Raw genomic sequence first — 16,499 nt, forward strand, 5'->3', positions numbered from 1 at the left:
TCCTATGTATGAGGAATCAAGGCCTCTACATGGAGATAAGGAGACTATTCAACGGAAGAGGGTGAGGACAACGGAAGTAGAACAATCCTCACATCATCCAGGTTATGTCATGCAAAGCAGACATCGTCAAAACTGAGGAACAGCAAGAAGAGTAAGTTTTGGAGATAGATCTAGAACAAACAGTGCAGCAAGTCACGCTTCAAGGGGAGGACCAAAAAGTCCAATGACTGGAGGAAACAAAGATGTCAGACATGAAGAGCCTAAACAACATTATGGCACAATGAGGGGAGGACAAATGCATGTAAAGGAAGAGGCTGTTGGACGCACAATGTGGGCCATTAGACGAACCCCATTGAACTCAAAAGTCAAATGTTTGGGAGGTATTAATGGAAGACTTAAGTGCAACTCATACATACAGGGAAGCTCTATTGGATTTGTTGTCCCTAGCTTCTACTCAGAGCGATGACATCCTGGTTTGGGAGGGCCAAAGGCTTAAATGATGTGGTTTTGTCCTTCAGATGTTTCACACACATGGCATGTAGATCCAAACATAATATACAAGCCATCATACCCAGATATGTGGAAAGTGGATGTTGGGACCAACATAACCAGCCAAGAGGTAGAGAAATTAGTAAAGGCAGGGTTCAAGTTAGATGTTACTCATGAAGAACCTTTTGTGTGTCAGGGGTGGGAGAAATGTCTACACAAGCAGCGTGCAACAAAGAAAGTGACAAAGAGATCAACCAAGTGGCGGCATTGGATTTCCAAAGAAGCAGAAAAGAGGATTGGTAGTGCCGAGGCCATGACAGCGACAGTCCTTAATGAGAGTGCAATGCAGCCGTCTCCCTACTCTATTTTTCATTTGGCAAAGAGAATCTAGAGGAAAGTCTTACGTTGCATGTAAGCATATCTATTTTGTCTTCTTGCGAGTTTTGGGATTACATAAGAATGAGGATATGGTAATGCATCAACTGACATTATCACCAGAGGATGTGGGCAATATACTATCATGTCCTCGAAGCAAGGATGTTTGTGCCTATACTTAAGCTTTAATCAAGCCTCTCATGTTTGTGCCTACTTAAGCTTGTAAGGAAATGTGAAGTCAATATTTTTGTAAGAAAATTTGAACCCAATATTTTTGTCTTGCTTTGGGATGGAGTATACTGTCACATACTCTAAAGTCTTATTGTAGGTAGCTTGTGATGCTATGGTAAAGGAGTTGTACCAACGATATATCTTCTTGTAAGGAAATGTGAACTCAATCTTTTTGTAAGAAAATATGAGCTGGGTATACTTGTTTTTACTTGTGTTGAAATAAATATTGGAAGAAAGGTACATAGATAGGTATGTTTGTGCCTATATTTAAGTTTCTTTGACATAAAATGTGTGTTTATATGTAGGAAGGTAGGTAGGTAGGTTGTATGTATGCATGCATGTAAATGTTTGGAAGTATGCATGCATGTAAATGTTTGGAAGTATGCATGCATGTATGTATGTGTGTATGTATTGTACAAATGTGTGTATATATATGTATGTATGTATATATGTATGTATATATGTAGGAAGGTAGGTAGGTAGGTAGGTAGGTGTGTTTGGGAATATGCATGTATGTATGTATGTATGTATGTGAATGTATTTATTTCTCTTTCATAAAATGTATCATTTTTCTTACAAGCTTGCATAAAAATATCTTATCTCCAAAAATCTTGCCAAATAAAGCTCGCAAAAAAATCAAACCCCTCTTTTAGCATTATGCATAAAAATAAGATATGTATTATTTTTTTGAAAATTTTACCATAGCTTCGCTGCTATTACTGATAATTCTTAAATTTTTTTCTAAAGAATAAAAGCCTGTAATAAAAATATGATAGTAGTTCCTCTTTTATGCTTAAAATCAAACTATGAATTTAAATCATAATTTTATCATAATCATAAACTTAATTATGATTATCTCACTAGATTAAGCTAACTCCATTAATTCTTTTTCCCAAATTGATAGGATAATCGATTTCTCATTTAGAATCAATCAAAGTAGTTTTTAACTACTTATAAATAATCTAAAAGAAATAAGCATTATTTTGTTAACACAAAATCATAAAAAATACCATTTTCTTAATCTCTAGCTTATCAAGCCTAGAGTTTAGCTTTGAATTAAGAGACTATCATTGAGAAGCATCCTTTCTCAAGGGATTCAGCCACATAAAGATGGCTATTCTTTTAGAGAGAGATATCTACTTAACGAAAGCATTACAATTTAAGCATAAAGGTTAACTTAGTGCTAATTAAACATTAAGAAACTTAGGGAAAACTTGATTTGAATTAAAACAATCATTTCGAAAGCTTCTCAAGTTTGAGAGGGGTTGAGAAGAAGAAAGTTATTGAGGAAAATTAGAAAAAACCATATATTTTAATTTACCTCCAAGTTTGGCTTGATTCTCTAATTACAGTGAAGCCCCCGACTAATGACTTGGACCACCAAGAGGAGAAGAGCAACTCCAAGAGTTGTTGTAGAGAGAGAGAGCTCCAAGCTCCCAAGAGAGGAAAATTTAAGGGATAATAAAAAATATGATTATTTTAATATAATACTAGCATGGTATAACTCCAATATTCATTTACAAAAGATTGAGGGTCTATTTATAGGTGAGGGAGGCCACTAACCAAGTCCAAGTAGGTTCTAGAATTTTCTAGGTTCAGTTTGACTTAATTTGGACAAGATTTGGACCAGTTTGGCTCCCTTTTTGATTTCGTTTGATCCAGGAGAGAGGAGAGATAAAAATATCATAATTTTTTTGAATTAAAAAACCTTCCACATATGTGAAAGAGACGCCTACCTCAAGAGTCCCCCTTTCCTTTTACCAAGGTGTCAAAATGCATCATTATTCTAAAATATCTCATTTTTTTTAGTAATATCTCATAATGTTTAACTAATAAACTTTGTACTCAGTCAACTCTTCATCTTATGTGAGCATTTACTCATTTTTGGGTATTTTCTTTTATTCTTTGGATTTATCTTATCCCAACACTTGGATTAATCTAATTGGCTCATTGCAACCTTAATTGGACCATAATCCAAAAATTTCTGAAAATGTAGACCCTTCGGCTGAGGTCCCTTATGCCATTATCAATTAATTCCTAATGCACATTAGAAAGTTCATTTTGAACTTTTGTTTCAGGACACTAGGAGGATTTTTATATCCAAATATATCTCAATTTTGGATTATCTCTCTCGAGACATTTTCTGTCTCTAGGCCAAAACAGGGTGAAACAAGATCTTTCTTCGTTTTCAGAGAAGGGAATAATTACAAGAACGGAAGGGGAGATTCTTATACCTTTACACCTCAAAAGCTCGAGGAAGGAATCTTACACCTTTACACCTCAAAATCTCGAGGAAGGAATCTTACACGATTCTGCCAAGAAAATCATCTAATGGAAAATTACAAGAACAGAAGGGGAGATTCTTACACCTTTACACCTCAAAAGGAAGGTTGTGCTCATTAATCTTTAGAAGGTTGTGGGAGCATTAGTCAATCCACATGACCTTATATGCAAAAATTCCTTATTATCGATCCATCCATATCTTCCTCGACATACTCATGGGTGTCCTAGCAACCGCCCTCGAGCCCATGCATTCCCTGGTCAGTACCCTCTAGGATCCTCCTTAGGTGTCCTAGCACTTCACTCAGGGACTGCTTCATTGGCCCTCACCCATCGTACTAGAAGCACACCATTTTAACCATGTCGAGGCTAGTCAAGACCTTAGCAGGCTTTGTCGCGCGGGAGACATCCTTTGATGACTCCTCGCCAGCTGTACAACATAATTCTCCTTAGATTAAACCATAAGCCAAATTCTTCCTTAACATTCTGGCATAAGACCGTCCTTTAGAAAAAACAGAGTTTCTATGCAAGTGAGAGTTTCCCATTGAGTTTGATCCTACAAGACCCTTTTTCTTAGTATCTAGACTTTCTTAATGAAAATCACAATTCTAGTATCTTGGTAACCCACCCATTAATTATAATGAGTTTCTGACTTATTTCTCAATGATTCCGATCTAAGGAAAACTTCTCTTTTGATTCGAGAGATGGGCAAGCATCTTACTAGCCCATCATTCTCACGTGGTCGTGGTCTATAAATTACTTGGATTTAATCTTAGCTTTGATTCCTAAGGATTTTTCTTCTATTTATCTGATAAATTAACGGTGATTTTCAATCGTAAGGGAAACATCCAAAATTATGAAAATTTATTCTTTCCTGGTCACAATAGAACTATAAATAGTCCTATTTAAGAATAATGGAATTTTATAAAGATGACTCTTTTTCTAATAATCCATTTGTGAATATGCATACATCATTTTATTGATTTATTTACATAGAAATATCTTAAAATATTATTTTCTCCATTTTGATCCTCAATATTAATATACCATAATTTTCTACATGAAATTATGGTCAAACGTTCTCTTTTAACACTGATTTTAATTTATGCATTTTCTAATTAAAGTACGATAAAAATTATCCTTTAAATAAATAAAAATACCCATATTTAAAATATGCCAAAAATTCTTCTTTTAATATTTAAAATATTTGTATCTAGAATATCGTGGGAATTCCTCTTTTTGCATCTAAATTTTTATGCATTTACATATATAAAAATAAATATAACAAAAATTCCTCTTTTCTCTATTTGAACAATTATGCATAAATACTATAAAAGTATTTTCCAAAAATCATTATTTTATAATAAAAATATATATGCCTAGAATATGATGGGAATTTCTCTTTTTGCTTTATTAAATTTATGCATAAAAATAAGATTTATCTTTTTTCTGGAAAACTTTACCATAGCTTCGCTGCAACTTCAGAGAATGTTCAATTTTCTAACTTTAAATGAATATTCATAATTGAAATATGATAAAAACTCCTCTTTTAAACTAAAATTTCTTTATGCATACATAACATAATTATAATCATAATTTTGATCATAATCACGATTAAATCTCTTGATTATTCTTAAATATTCATTCCTCATTTCCAAAAATGTTAGCATAACCCTCTTTCAATTACACATGTGAACCATCCCTTGGTCTCTAGCCTAATCCTTAAGCAGCTTCTCAGCCCATGCTTTCTTTGCTTTGACCTTGCCCATTGCACTCTCAATTGCCACAGGTCTCCACGAACTCATTCACAAGACAGTCAAAATGCTTCCCTAGCATTCTTGACATAAAACAGTCGTTTAAAAACATGTCATAAATACAGTTTCTATAATGAACTCTCGTCTTTCCATATTGTTCCACATCAATTCTCATTTATTTCATATGTATTCCCATTTTCATCACATCCTTTTCCATCTCATCACATCTTTCCTCATTTATCCGCATCAGATCTCATCCACTCGCATCTACCCATATCAACATCTCATCACATCATATTCATTCACATCACACATCACATCTATCTCCATTTACATCACATCACATTCATTCATATCCATCACATTCATTCGTTCATATACACCACATACATTCACATAGCCATCCCATCACATACATTCTATCCACATTATATCACATCACTTCTATCCACATCATATCTCATTCATATACACCACATACATTCACATAACCATCCCATCACATACATTCTATCCACATTCTATCACATTACTTCTATCCACATCATATCTCATTCATACACATCTCATCTCATTCATCCACATCCATCAAATTGTTCTTCTCACATCTATCCATATATTCATATCTATCACTTCACATCCACATATATTCATGTCACATCACATCACATTCTTTCACATACACATCTATATCCATTCTTTCACATACATCCACATCCATTCTTTCACATACTCATCCACATCCATTCTTCACATACACATCCACATCCATTCTTCACATACACATCCATATCCATTCTTCACATACACATTCACATCCATATCCATTCTTCACATACACATTCACATTCACATCCATTCTTCCACATACTCATTCACATCCATTGTTCACATACACATTCACATCCATTTTCATCAGATACATTCACATCCATTTTTTCACCACATACTCATTCACATCCATTCTTCACATACACATTCGTATCCATTCTTTCACATACATCCACTCACATCCCATATCTTTCATTTACATCCTGATTCACATCACATCACATCACATCTCATCCATTCACTCACATCCCATATCTTTCATTTACATCCTGATTCACATGACATCACATCTCATCCATTCACTCACATCTATCTTATTCACGTCACCTCTCACCACATCTATTCACCCACATCTCATCACCTCTATTCACATCACATCCATCCATCCATTCATCCACATCCATCTAATTCACATCACATCTCATCACATCTATTCACCTCACATCTCCTCACCTCTATTCACATCACATCCATCCATCCATCCATCCATTCATTCACATCTATCTGATTCACATCACATCTCATCACATCTATTCACCTCACATCTCATCACCTCTATTCACATCACATCCATCCATCCATTCATTCACATCTATTTGATTCACATCACATCTCATCACCTCTATTCACATCACATCCATCCATCCATTCATTCACATCACATCTCATGACATCTATTCACCTCACATCTCATCACCTTTATTCACATCACATCCATCCATCCATCCATTCACATCTATTTGATTCACATCACATCTCATCACCTCTATTCACATCACATCAATCCATCCATTCATTCACATCTATCTGATTCACATCACATCTCATCTTAAATTCTTATTTTGATATAACTATTCTTTATGCATCTATTTACGCATAAAAATCAATTTTAATGGGAATAACACTTTTGAAATAAAAATAATTCCTTTATGCATCTTTCTATGCATAAAAATCTATTTTAATGAGAATAACACTTTTGAAATAAAAATAATTCTTTTATGCATCTTTCTATGCATAAAAATCAATTTTAATGAGAATAATACTTTTGAAATAAAAATAACTCCTTTATGCATCTTTCTATGCATAAAAATCAATTTTAATGAGAATAACACTTTTGAAATAAAAATAATTTCTTTATGCATATTTTTATGCAAAAAAAATCAATTTTAATGAGAATAACACTTTTGAAATAAAAATAATTCCTTTATGCATCTTTCTATGCATAAAAATAAATTTTAATAATTAATATCAGTGATATCCATGCATATTCATAAGTGAATATGTACATGGAGTAATCAGAATATTTCTTTTAGATGCAAAAATGGTGGGAATTATTCTTTTGGAATAACATAAAAATAAACTTTCTTTTCCACAAAATTTTGGAAAATTTTACCATAACCTCCTTTGTATGGCTGACGATTTCTCATTTTTATCATTCTTTAATTGACTTAAATTAACCCAAATTAGATTCATAGAACTCTAATCTACATAATTTTTATCATTCTTTAATTGACTTAAATTAACCCAAATTAGATTCATAGAACTCTAATCTACACAATTTTCTAAATTCAAGATCCTTTAGTTAATCTTTCTAGGATCAAGAAAGGCTAGAATGTAAAGAAGAGAATGGGGTGGCCTTTTCATCAAGGCATAGCATTTGAATTTAATTCAATTTATTGCAAAACATAAAAATCAAGAAAATCATAGATTTAAAATTAAACAAGTAAGAAAATTAACTTACATAGAGCTTGTAAGCTGTCCTTTGGCTTGAGGGATTGAGGGTTCTACTCTTGTTTGCAGCAAGAGTGGCCACCAATTCAGTTTGGAGAGGATTAGGCCAAAAACAATTGAATTATTAAAAAATTCAATGTAAATGGCTTAGGACACAGGAGCAGAGTAACAGTGCATAAACACCATTAAGCTTTTACAAAGGGGGAGGCTTCTATTTATAGGAAAACGTGAGCCTCTAACCAAGAAAACTGATTCTAGAATTTTCTAGATCAATTTGGTCAATTTGTGACCATTTTTGGGTCAATTTTGTAAGATTCCTCCTCGGGCTGAATATTGATTAAGCCTTTACTTCAATCCCTTGTAATCATTCTATGTTTCTGAATACAAGAAAATATTATTTTTCCTTATTTTGCCTAGTGAGATAAAAATTTCTAGAGAGAGTGGTAAATCAATGTTGGGATATTTTTGGATAAATACATTATACAAATATCAAAAATATGTTTTCCTGAAATAAAAAATCAAAATAGATTTTCCAAGGTGCAATTGGAATCAATAAAAATTGATTTAAAAGACCTTAACCTAAGGGTCAAGATTTTCAAAAAAAATTTGATTATGGTCCAATATTAAGATTCCTATGGGGACCAATAATATTAATCCAAGTGTTGGGACGATAAATCCAAAGAATAAAAGAAAATACCCAAAAATGAGTAAATTCCCACATAAGATGAAGAGTTGACTGAGTACTAGGTTTATTAGTTAAAAATTATGAAGTATTAATAAAAAAATGAGATATTTTAGAGTAATCATTCATTTTTGACACATGGGTAAGGAAAAGGGGGCCCTTCAAGGAGGCTCCTATTTCACATGTGTGGATGAGTTTTAAACTAAAAAATAATAGGATATTTTTATCTCTCCTCTCTCCCAAATCAAACCAAATAAAAAAGGGAGCCAAACTGGTCCAAATCTTGTCCAAATTCAGCCAAACTGAAGCTGAAAAATTGTAGAACTCAGTTGGACTCAGTTAGTGGCCTCCCTCACCTATAAATAGACCCTCATTCAAATAATGAAAGAGGAACTGCCACTATATTGGAATCCAAATATTTAAATGAGGAAAGTGTAATTCCTAGTGTAAAAGAATTAATGAAGATTTTTATTTAAATTTTAAGAGAAAATTTAGTTAAAATTATCTTTTTATATAGATAAATTTAAATGATGAAAGAGGAACTCCCACTATATTGGAATTCAAATATTTAAATGAGAAAAGTGGGAATTTTAGCTTAATAGAATTAATGGATAGTTTTATGTAATTTTTTAAGAAGAAATTTAGAGAGATTTAATTTATGTAAATGACAATTGGATTACACTCATTGAAATGAGAAAAAGAAGGATTTCAAGTTTATTAAAAAAAATAGGTATTGATATTTTAGTTAAAAGATGAAATTCCATCATAATTCTACCTAATGAATTAAGGTTGAAAAATTATGTGGGAGAAGGAATATCTTTGGATATTTAATTAGTGAAATTTTTAAATTGATATTTACCTAAAATCTAGATGTTTAGTTGAAGGGAATCCTTGTAGAACTAAACCAAATGAATTTTGTTAGACTACGTGAGGGATAGATAGTAAACCTAATTGTCCTCTCGATCTGAATCAGACAAAAACTTCGTGACCAATTCCAGTTACTAAATCCAAAGAATAGACTATCGAAACTAATCTAGTTTTTCCTTGACCAAACTCACCAAGAATCTAGTTGGACAAATGGATAAAATGATGGGTAGATTACCCTCATGAGAGATCAAGGATCCACATTATGAAGCTCAAAATTATGAAAAAAGGGTTTTTGGAACCTATCTCAAACTGGAATTTTACTTGCATTGGAACCTTTGTTTTTTCATTCAAAGGACTGTTTTACGCTAGAATGCTAGAGGAAGCATTTGGCTTATGTTGTTCTAAGAGGAGGTTTATTTTGGAACAGTTGGCGGGGAGTTGTAAAGGGACGTTGTTCGCGGCAAAGCTTGCCGAGGTCTTGACCAGCCTCGGTATGGTTAAAATGGTGCGCTTCCAGTACGATGGGCGAGGACCGACGAAGCGGTCCCTGAGTGAAGTGCTAGGACACCTAAGGAGGATCCTAGAAGGTTCTGACCAGGCGATGCACGAGCTTGCGGTTGCTAGGACACCCATGTGTACGTTGAGGAAGATTTCGGATGGACAAAAAGGAAAGATTTTTGGGAACCAAATTTTGATACTGGATCTCGTTGGTTGGCTAGCTGGTCTTCAGCGGAGAGTTCAGAGGATACATTTTTGTAATATAATGGACTCAAAATTTTGGAGAATGATGACAGTCGCTTCCGCCACCACCGGTAGGTGCACCGCGGAGTTGGCGAGGGACTTCACAGCAGTTGGTATCAGAGCTTTGTTGAAAGCTAATAAGGATAAACGAATTCTTATGAAAAATTGATAATATAAAACTCAAAAAAAAAACATTTTCATAGTGTATTTTCATTTCGTAAGCTTCTTCAATGAAAAATTTTTAATCAAAGAAATTATTTTTATAGATGGAAGTTCCGTACTTATCTGGTATTCCTGACCTCACCTAGTCACAAGACATGACTGCGTTCACCTTTGAGCATCTCATCTCTTCCGCTGTAACTTGAACAAGCCGAGTCAGCAGACTCGCACTCCATTTCGAGGATTTATATTTTCCTGACCCAGCGGAGAGACGACAGCATAAGTGGTTTGCAGGGCAGTATGTCCACGCCTCTTGCGACTAGCGTGCAACGCTGAGGCAAAACCTCTCATTGGCCATGATTTTGATAAAGTTGAAAGTGGTACATGGTGTCATTCTTTATCATTCAACGCCTCGGAATTTCAGACTCTCATGCCAAATCTATAGACTACTTAGTCGCTTTATTCCTAAGGAGAAGATAATAGCTCCCTTGGCAGTAAATGAACGCTTGTATCAGGGCATGGCTATGGCTCCCAGTACCGCCGTCTTATGCATCTCCTGAGGAGATTTTGATTTCTGGACCCGAGCTGCTCTATGTACATATTGAAACTTTTATATAAATAAAGAAATGTTTTCTGGAGAAAAATTCCCTGCTGTATAAGTGATTGTTTATGGACGATCTGATAAAGAAAAATCTGTTAATCGGACATATGTCATAGATCTCTAAAAGATCATTTGTCTTGTTTAAGAAATTTTTTTCTGAACCTCTTAAGTCTTAGGATCTCGTGGACGATATCAAAAATTAAAATTTAATAATATATCATTTTTGGCAGAATCATGAGATGAGGAAACCGTGGCCGTCAAGCCAGACCCTCTCTCTGAAGATGATGAGCTTGACCCTGACGTTCGCAAGGCTCTTCATGGAACTCAACCCAGGACCCTTCAAAGGAGAAGGGGAGAACCTGGGCGAGGCTGTGGAGAGTTGGTGGAAGCCATGGAAGAATATTTTGATGTCACCGGCTACAATGAGTGAAGCAAAATGGCTCTTGCCAGGCTGAAGATAGTGGAAACAGCTAGGGTGGCATGGAGGAACCATTGTGACACTAACCGTTTGGACAGAAATACTCAGTCCTAGAATGACCTTCAAACCTATTTAAGGAAGAGATTTTGTCCCCTGGATTTTTGGAAACCAAAATTGTGAGGTCCCTGACCCCACCGCGCAACGAATTCAGGGGTTCTAGCAGTGGAAGTAGCACTTCTTACATGGGGCAGGGTCTCACACACGGGGCCTCGCCTCCACGGATATCCGGACAAGAGACTAATCCATCGGTTCTTTTAAAACCGATCCTCTCGGAAAAACTTCCCTTGCCCGAAAAGCACGGGCGATTTCTCCAGGATAACTTTTCTCTAACGTAGTCAAAAGCCTTAACTAAGTGAATTGATCTGGCCGAACCCGTAAGTCCCAAGTCACATCAGGGAGGAAAAGATTGCACTTGGATCATAGAGTCCAATGCTTTTTTCCTCATTGAGAGGCACAACCATTGATTCTTTTCCATAGAATAATTTTTATCCGAGATTTACTTCATCTATTGTACCTTAACATAATTGAGTCTCAATTTAAGGATCTATCAGTCCAGCCTTACCCCATCCAATCGCGTGGGTTAGCCAACCGCCCAACCACTGTAGTGATGGGATCCAATTAAGAATTTGGTTAGGTTTTGTCCCGGGTACCAGGGAAAAGAGCTCCCATGCCCCCTAGCCGAATATTCATGCAAACTTAGGACTAGTCACACCACTTACACACCCAATATGAAATTGCCTTTTTCTCAGCAGCATCAGCTATCTTTAAAATAATCATTTAATGAAACCATTGTGTCACTGATCACAATCCTCAAAATCTCCGGTTGAATCCTTATTTCCAATCATTCCTTCATCGGTGTACCTATGGCATCATTGGCAACCAGAACGTTCACCGCCTGTCCACTCAAGGGCCTTTTCAATAGTTCCTAGCTCATAGTAACCGGAAATATATTCACATATCAAAATAGAATCTCCGTTGAAGATCAGCAAGATCAACCAATGGATCCATATAAAAGAGCCATGGACTCATCCGTTGAGGGGACTAGCAAGGTCAACCAACCAGATCCATGCCCGAATTCAGAAAACAACTCTTACTCCTTGTTCCAATATCTTCCCTGACATACATGTGGGTATCTTTGGCGACCTAGAGCCCGAGCACCGTATGGTCAGCACCCTCTAAGGTCACCTAGCGCTTCACTCATAGGATGCTTCCTTGGTCCCTCATCCACTGTACCCAGAAGCTCACCATTTAAATCAAACTGAGGCTGGTCAAGACCTTGGCTGACCTTGCTATGCAAGACGTCCTCCGTTGACTCTCCGTGTGAGCAGTTGCAACTTTAACACATAGGTCTCCACCACCTCATTCAGAAGACGGTCAAAATGCTTCCCCATCATTCTTGACATAAAATAGTCATTTAAAAACAGATTTCACATACAAATACAGTTCCAACAATATTTCCATTTTTTCTCATCACTCCACATCCTTTCACATTAGTCCCCATCTTTTCTTATCTTCCTATAATTTTTTTTTGTTTTCTTCATCGATCCCTATCACATCATATCATTCCCACATCAAATCACATCCAATCGCATCATCCACACATCAATCCACATCATCCATACATCCATCCACACCAATCCACATCATCCATACATCCATCCACATCAATCCACATTATCTACACATCCATCCACATCTTTCATACATCCATCCACATCAATTTACACATCAATCCACATCATCCATACATCCATCCACATCAATCCACATTATCCACACATCAATCCATATTATCCATACATCCATCCATATCATCCACATCAATCCACATTATCCACTCATCCATCCACATCAATCCACATTACCTACACATCAATCCACATCATTCATACATCCATCCACATCATGCACAACAATCCACATTAAACACCCATCAATCCATATTATCCATACATCCATCCACATCAATCCACATTCATTTTATAAGTATTCTCATTCTCATCTAATCACATCTTTTTCTAACTCATCACTTATTTCCTCATTTATCCTCATCAGATCACATCTACTTGCATCTACCCATACATCTCATCACTTCACATACATTAATATCTATCTAGTTTACATCGCATCTTATCACATCCATTTCACATCACATCTCATTCATTTACATCCCGATTCACATGCTAACACATTCATTCACATCCCTTATCGTTCATTCATATCCCGATTCACATGTTATCACATTCATTCACGTCCCTTATCGTTCATTCACATCCCGATTCACATGTTATCACATTCATTCACATCCTATATCATTCATTTACATCTTGATTCACATGACATCACATCTCATCTATTCATTCACATTTATTTGATTCGTATCACATATCATCACATCTATTTACCTTTCATTCTCATCACTTCTATTCTCATCACATCCATCCATCCATTCTTTCCCATCTATCTGATTCGCATTACATCTCATCACATCACATTCTCGTCACTCCTACTCATCACATCCATCCATTCATTCCCATCTATCTGATTCGCATCACATCGATTTACCTCTCATTCTCATCACTTCTATTCTCATCACATCCATCCATCCATTCTTTCCCATCTATCTGATTGGCATCACATCTATTTACCTCTCATTCTCATCACTTCTATTCTCATCACATCCATCCATCCATTCACATCTATCTCATTCGCATCACTTCCATCCATCCATTCATTCCCATCTATCTCATTCGCATCCCATCTCATCACATCTATCTACCTCTCATTCTCATCACTTCTATTCTCATCACATCCATCCATCCATTCATTCCCATCTATCTGATTCGCATCCCATCTCATCACATCTATTTAACTCTCATTCTCATCACTTCTATTCTCATCACATCCATCCTCTATTCATTCTCATCTATCTAATTCATATCACATTTTATCACATCTATTTACCTCTCATTCTCATCACTTCTATTCTTATCACATCCATCCATCCATCCATTCCCATCTATCTGATTTGTATCCCATCTTATCCCATCTATTTACCTCTCATTCTCATCACTTCTATTCTCATCACATCCATCCATCCATTCATTTTCATCTATCTGATTCGCATCCCATCTCATCACATCTATTTACCTCTCATTCTCATCACTTCTATTCACATCACATCCATCCTCTATTCATTCTCATCTATCTGATTCATATAACATCTTATCATATCTATTTATAGAATGTAAGAGAATTCTTATTTTTGATATAAAGACTCTTTACGCATCTATTTATGTATAAGAACAATTTCACTGGGAAATAACACTTATAAAAATCCGTTTATGCATCTATTTATGCATAAATTCAATTTTAAGGAGAATAACACTTTCAAAATAAAAATAAATCTTTTATGCATCTTTCTATGCATAAATTCAATTTTAATGAGAATAACTCTTTTGAATTAAAAATAAATTTCTTTATGCTCTATGCATAAAATAAAAATTGATGAGAATAACTCTTGAAATAAAAATAAATTTCTTTATGCATCTTTCTATGCATAAAATGAAAATTGATGAGAATAACTCTTTTGAAATAAAAATAAATTTCTTTATGCATCTTTCTATGCATAAAATCAAAATTGATGAAAGTAACACTTTTATAATCAAAATATTCCCAATATGCATCTTTCTATGCATAGAAATCAATTCTAATGAAAATCACACTTTTATTATAAAAATATTTTTAATATGCATTTTTCTATGCATAGAATAAAAATAACACTTTTAGAATACACAAGCGGTGGGGATTACTCTTTTTTAATAATAAAAGATAAAACTTATTTCACAAAATTTAAGAAAATTTTGCCATAGCCTCCTTTGTATGGCTGACCATTTTTCAATTTTTTTTCATTCTCTCAAGTTACTTAGAAATTATCCCAAATGGTTTAAAGCATTCTAAACTAATCAAATTCTACTTTTTAAAGAGAAACAATATGAAAAGTTTAATTCTAACAATTTGATTACACATCTAGGATAAAGAAAGGCTGAATTCAAGAATAAAGAGAGGGGGAAAGCCTTTCCAACAAGGCATAGCATCATTTTTCATTTTAAAGAAAATAAAAATTAGAAAACCATTAAATGGAATAAAGAAAAAATAGGATTTCTAGCTTACATGAATTTTTGTGAGCTTTCCTTTGGCTTGATGGTTTGAGGGATCTACTCTTGTTTGCAAGAAGAGTGGCCACCAATTCTTTTGAAGAGGAAATGGTCAAAAACTAATGAATTATTAATAAATTCACTATTTTTGGCTCTAGGGAGGAGTAGAGTAACAGTGCATAAAACACTATTAACCATTTACAAAGGGGGAGGCTTCATTTATAGGAAAAAGTGAGCCTCTAACCAAGCAAACTGATTCTAGAATTTTTCAGATCAGTTTGGTACCATTTTTAGGTCAGTTTAGCTTACTTTTTGGATCTAGTTGAAGCAGGAGAGAGGAGAGATGAAAATATCTCATTATTTGTGAGTTCAAAACTCAACCACACATGTGACATAGGCGTCTCCTTCATGAAGGGAATTCCCCCACACTAAGGTGTCAAAAATGCATCATTTCTTCTAAATATCTCTTCTTTTTTAACTAATAACCTTGTCCTTGTCAACTCTTCATCTTATGTGAGTATTTACTCATTTTTGGGGGGATTTCCTTTTATTCTTCAATTTATCTCCTCCCTACATTTGGATTAATCTAATTTGTCCATAGGAACCTTAATTCAAAAATTTCAAAAAATCTGGACCCTTAGGCTAAGGTCCTTTTTACCTCATTTTAATTTATTCTAATTGCACATTGGAAATTTCTTTTTGAATATCTGTTTCAGGGGAAAACATTTTAGACACTAGGAGGATTTTTATATCAAAAATATCTCAATTTTGAATTACCTCCCTCTAGACATTTTTTCTCTCTAGGCCAAAATAGGATAAAATAGGATCTTTCTTTTATTTCAGAGAGGGGAATAATTATAAGATCAAAAGGGGAGGTTTTTACACCTGCACACCTCAAAAGCCGGAGGGAGGAATCTTACAAAAATGAACGAATTCTTAGAGCTGAAAGAGGGGAGCAAAACCATCGAGGAATATCACCAGGCCTTTGCTCTTCTACTTAAATATTCTCCACCTCTAGATGAAGAGCAACTCATGGACATGTTAATTTAGGGAATGAACGAACCTTTAGACACACTGGTCAAAAATGAAAAGATACAGGGGAGAAGAGAGCTTGAGCTCTTGC

The sequence above is a fragment of the Cibotium barometz genome, chromosome 3 (genome assembly GCF_041138505.1).
Source record: "Cibotium barometz isolate CiBa-2024 chromosome 3, ASM4113850v1, whole genome shotgun sequence".
Taxonomy (NCBI): Eukaryota; Viridiplantae; Streptophyta; class Polypodiopsida; order Cyatheales; family Cibotiaceae; genus Cibotium; species Cibotium barometz.